At 30.8% G+C, this 5,000-nt stretch overlaps 1 long non-coding RNA gene across 1 annotated transcript in view; it reads right to left on the bottom strand.

Moving 5' to 3' along the window:
- Window positions 1-272, bottom strand: part of LOC137645027 (uncharacterized) — a 5,255-nt gene extending 4,983 nt beyond the window's left edge. The window contains exon 1 of the long non-coding RNA XR_011045254.1: window positions 210-272. This is a non-coding gene — a long non-coding RNA (uncharacterized lncRNA). The remainder of the gene's footprint in view (window positions 1-209) is intronic.
- Window positions 273-5,000: the final 4,728 nt, after the last annotated feature.

Raw genomic sequence — 5,000 nt, forward strand, 5'->3', positions numbered from 1 at the left:
CATTCTATAAAAGTTACACACACAAAATTTAATAAAACTAAATTATAGTTAGTTTGACAAATAAAAGCACTTACAGTGTCACAGTTGTACTAAAAGAAAGAATGTTGAACCCGTAATCCCAAGCAATCTAAAGAATAAGCAATTCACAATTTGGACACAAGACTGCTGTATCCTATAAATCCGCAGAAAATTAACGAGAAAACACTCACAATTTCCTGCTTATTAGTGCACAACCCGAGAATACAAAGTCACACTGAGACGACGAAATCAGGCTGGGTACTCCTTAACAGATAAATTCCGCAGCTCTCATATCTCAGAACCAGATGATAACTTATCTTCGTTACCGGGAAAAACAATGGTGCGTGTGTTTATCATCTTACTGAAGCATGTTACTTCCTTTTTCTTATAGCTTTCTTTATGAAATAAGGTCATTACTCAATAACGCTGCTTTATAAAAGGCATTTATATATCTAAAGCCTATTTCTAGAAAATTATTTTATTTTCCTACCTAAATTAAGTAAAGATAAAATATAGAAAATCCTCTAGATGAATATTTTCTTTTTCGATAATTTTCACCTGTTTTTAATTTAAAATATCCATATTTATATATAACTTTAAATTAAGTACCTATCAAAATCGTCGAAATAAATATTTTTGAAAATGGTGTTCAACAATATTAATTATTGGTATATGGTAGCCCTTAATTCATCACCACTGTTTACGGGCCGACCAAGGGAATGGGCCGTGCCAATAAGAACTGTTGGCTATAATCCACAACAACAACATCACCACTGGCCTTCCTAAACTAGGGACTAGTTGCCTTGGTGCATCTTCTCAGACTATATATAAAAAATAATTTTCGTCTACCAAACCTTTCTTCTTAAAATGATCCTTTACCTTATCACGCCTCCTAATCATTTGTCCTTTAAATGAATATGAATGATTTGTTCTTATAGCAGTTGCTTCGTGTTACCGTTATTGTTATGATAAAAACATTAGACAAAATTAAATATTTTATATTAGAAATCATATAAATATCACATTAAATTTTGAATTTCCTATAGAAAAAGAAATAAGCATAAACTCAGAGACAAGAGACCAGTATAAAAGTTTATGAGCTTATTATATCCTGACCTCGAAGAACTTAGATTTTACCTATGAATTTCATATATCTTATCTCTGATAATATCTTGACTTTTGAACTATATTTGGTGTGCATCAGTGAATTGCTCTTTAGAAGTGTTAGGATAAAGGCAATCAGCTACCCAAACAGATAAAAGATATCAGTCCTTTCAGATAACCTGATTAGAAACTGAAATTTCTTGTGCTGATGCATTGGCATAATAATTCACGCTACTTAACAATTGTCCGAAATTAATAAAATTACAATGCAAGAAAATGAGGATTGTTGATCAGAAAGCCATATAACCTTTCTGTTTTAAACAATAGCTCCCGATTATAGATATACATTTACATCTTAAGAACGTACAATAATCCGGTGGTTTTAGCATAACAAATTAAATTTGGATACGTGTTTAAACACTGAATTATAATTGAAATATGTTTGACAGTTGGAAAATGGGATAATAATACTACGCTTAGAGAGAGAGAGAGAGAGAGAGAGGAGAGAGAGAGAGAGAGAGAGAGAGAGAGAAGCTTAAACCACCCTTGTCCTCCGCACGTAACTTCATTCCTGTTATTAGTTGTTTTGGTTGTCTTACATTGCGTAGTTAATTCCCTTTTCAGCTTCGGGTACTTCAATGTTTGTCGGCGTGATGCTACCTGCTTTAATTTAAGTAAATATTCTTGATCCATTCAAATATGGGAATGAGAGAGTTACTTTTTTAAAACTGTTATTTATATAACCCATAAATTTTATCAAAAGTATAATAGGATTTTTAGAAGGGCTATGAATAATAAATTTCACAAATTGTTTGCTTAGTACTTTGCCATGCATTTCAGGGAAAGGTAACTCTATATTCTTTATTTATTATTAGATTTCCTACTTCTTTCCCTTGATTTTGATTAAAAACATCCATTGAAATGGTGAGACGATGAATTTAATAGATATATTATCTAAAAAGAAAGCATTTGGTGATTCAATGATCCTCAAGAAAGGAAAATTTTATATGAACAAAATTACTGTTTTGATTATAGAAAAACACTATAGCAGGTCTGAATTTTTGTGAACCGAGAGAGAAAAAAAAAATAGTTACAATTGAGCAATAATTAAAAACAAACCCCTAAAACTCTGACACCGACTGCAGCCCTTCACCCGCGAGTCTTTACTTTGTATGTTTGGTCATCTCCCACAAACTCGTAAAGACGATTACAATATTGAAATGGTTCTCAGTAATGGTCTACTTCAAGCTGTTATGAGTTATCTCACTTTTTGTTTGAGCCATTAACAGGGACAGAGCGATACGAGAAACAAAGGAAAGCTGGAGGATAGAAGAAATATAAACAGCCGGGAAACTTTATAACTGTGATGAGAAAATATCATATCCATGCAATAAAATCCAATCCAAGGAATACACAAAGGATAACTTATCTTGAATGGGGTCATAGGGCAAATAGATCCGATGCTTAATTATGCTTTACAAAGTAGTTTATAGTTAGCTACCACATTTTTTTGTCAACATATTTTAATGCGTATATCTAAATTCGAGTTTTTTTTTTTTTCCAAATGCAGTTTGTTTAAAATCTTTATACCTATTTGGAGAAAATCAAGAAATCTATTGATACTCTGTGAAAAATATGCATGAATTTATCATAACCCAAAGTAATTGAAGCTCATGTATGTTGAAGTCCAGTGTTCAGAAACCAGAACCAAGTTCAAGGTTTGATAAATATAATAAAACATTTAACATAACCAATAAACAAAAAATATTTATTTACCAAAACTAGCACTAAAAACATCTAGTTGTTCAGGTAAAGCACACATGAAAGGATTAGACGCCAAATGCCATCAACTATTGCACAATGCTTACTTTTTTGCTATCAATCTCATATCGGCACAATGGTATAATATGCCGATGTGATAGATACACAATACCGGACATTGTCCAAACACCAGTACCAGAGAGTAAATTCTATTCAAACTTATAGTGAATGAATAGAAAACACATTTTAAGAGATATGGAAACACGAGAAGACCATTTTTTTTTTTTTACTATGAATACAAATTAAACAGCACCGTAGTGGGTATATAAGAATGTTTTAGTCACTAAGACCCTTATATGGAAAGAAATGCAGAGTGACGGGGAAGTAAAGAATAAACTACAGAAGATAAACAACCCAATTTTCAAAATTTTCCAAGATTAAATATCTAAATAATCAGTATAGCTTCATAATAACTGCAAAGATATGGTCTCATGCAACAGTTAAAAAGATGAATTTGCTTAGCTTGGTGAACAACAGAACCCTCTGGTTTAAGCAAAAGAGCAACTGTTAAGTCAGCAGCAAAGAGTTAATTTTTGAAGGTGACCCACCATTCATGCTCTAAGTTGTATCAGAAAAGTTTATTTTATTATTATTATTATTATTATTATTATTATTATTATTATTATTATTATTATTAAATCTTATTCACTTTCAGCTGAAGCATGAACTTTGTGTGAAAGCTACGATATATGATAGTCATTCCTCTGTTTTTTCTTTTAGATAAGTATGGGTATAATTATCATTGAGCCAGACTTTGCCTGTGATACGATAGTTCCACACCCAGAAAGAAATATTCTATCAAATGTGCTAAAAATATGTTATTTAAAAGAACTTTAAGGTTATCTTCTTCGTGAAAATGTAATCAACTTAATTGGAAAAGATCTGTAAAACTGACATTTTAATCTAATTAGTATATATATATATATATATATATGTATGTATGTATGTATGTATGTATGTATGTATGTATGTATGTATGTATGTATATATATATATATATATATAATATATATATATATATATATATATAATATATATATATATATATATATATATATAAATTACTTCCTTAGGCTTAATTGCTAAAGAAATTAAAGCATGAATAGGATACTCTATCAGAGGCCCAATCTTGCGTGTAATATATACTGAGAATCAGAGAATGTTAGTTCCGAAAAAAATCACCAAACTTGTGCGACGCCTCATTAATGTTTAACTCAATGATGAGCATTGGAGTTACCAACGAACAGAAAAGAGGCTTTCCTATGGTTTTCCCTCATCTTAGCCCTGATGGTAAGAAGATACCTGAAGTCTTAATTGGCCTTATATCAATGTAGACTACCATTATGATGGAACATGGATAGAATTTCTTAACCTTTCGCAATTATTTTTGACTTGAATAGCATGGCATTCATAAGAAGACTTATTAGTAGCAGGGTACTCAATCTTGATACTATGCCATCTTCCTTGGCCTAGGAATTACACCTAACCTAAAAAAAAAAAAAAAAAAAATATGGCATATTTAAAAAAACCGTAGTTTATGGACATTGAGGTATAACATACTGCCTGGAAGCAGCTAAAACGATTCACTGTAATTTCATCGCAGTAATTTTATCGTGGTAATTTATTATGATAATTTCATCGTATGATAATTACATCTCATACATTTTCTATGAATTATAATTATATCGATATATATCACATCGCAATATCACAACCGTTAGGATTCTTTCACCGTAAGCTAAAAAAAACACAGAAAGCCAAAAACTAAGTGAGCACTGAATCAGAAATCACTCGTTCATTAATGGTGATACAACTATCAAGCTGTTCGTAAAAAAAAACCTGCTTGTTTATGGGGATCTGACTACATAATTACTTTTCCTATGTAAGAAATTGTTCATAGAAATATTCGCTTTTATTAGCTTCCTGTCTTATGAGTAGCAAACTTTTGAAATAACTCAAACTAATCCCTTCAAGATGCCTAATAAATAAGGAATAATTAATTAAAAATAATCATCTGTTTATGAAAGCGAAAAATAGTGGTGAAACAAATATATTGA

This window comes from Palaemon carinicauda, chromosome 8 (assembly GCF_036898095.1).
Source record: "Palaemon carinicauda isolate YSFRI2023 chromosome 8, ASM3689809v2, whole genome shotgun sequence".
Taxonomy (NCBI): domain Eukaryota; kingdom Metazoa; phylum Arthropoda; class Malacostraca; order Decapoda; family Palaemonidae; genus Palaemon; species Palaemon carinicauda.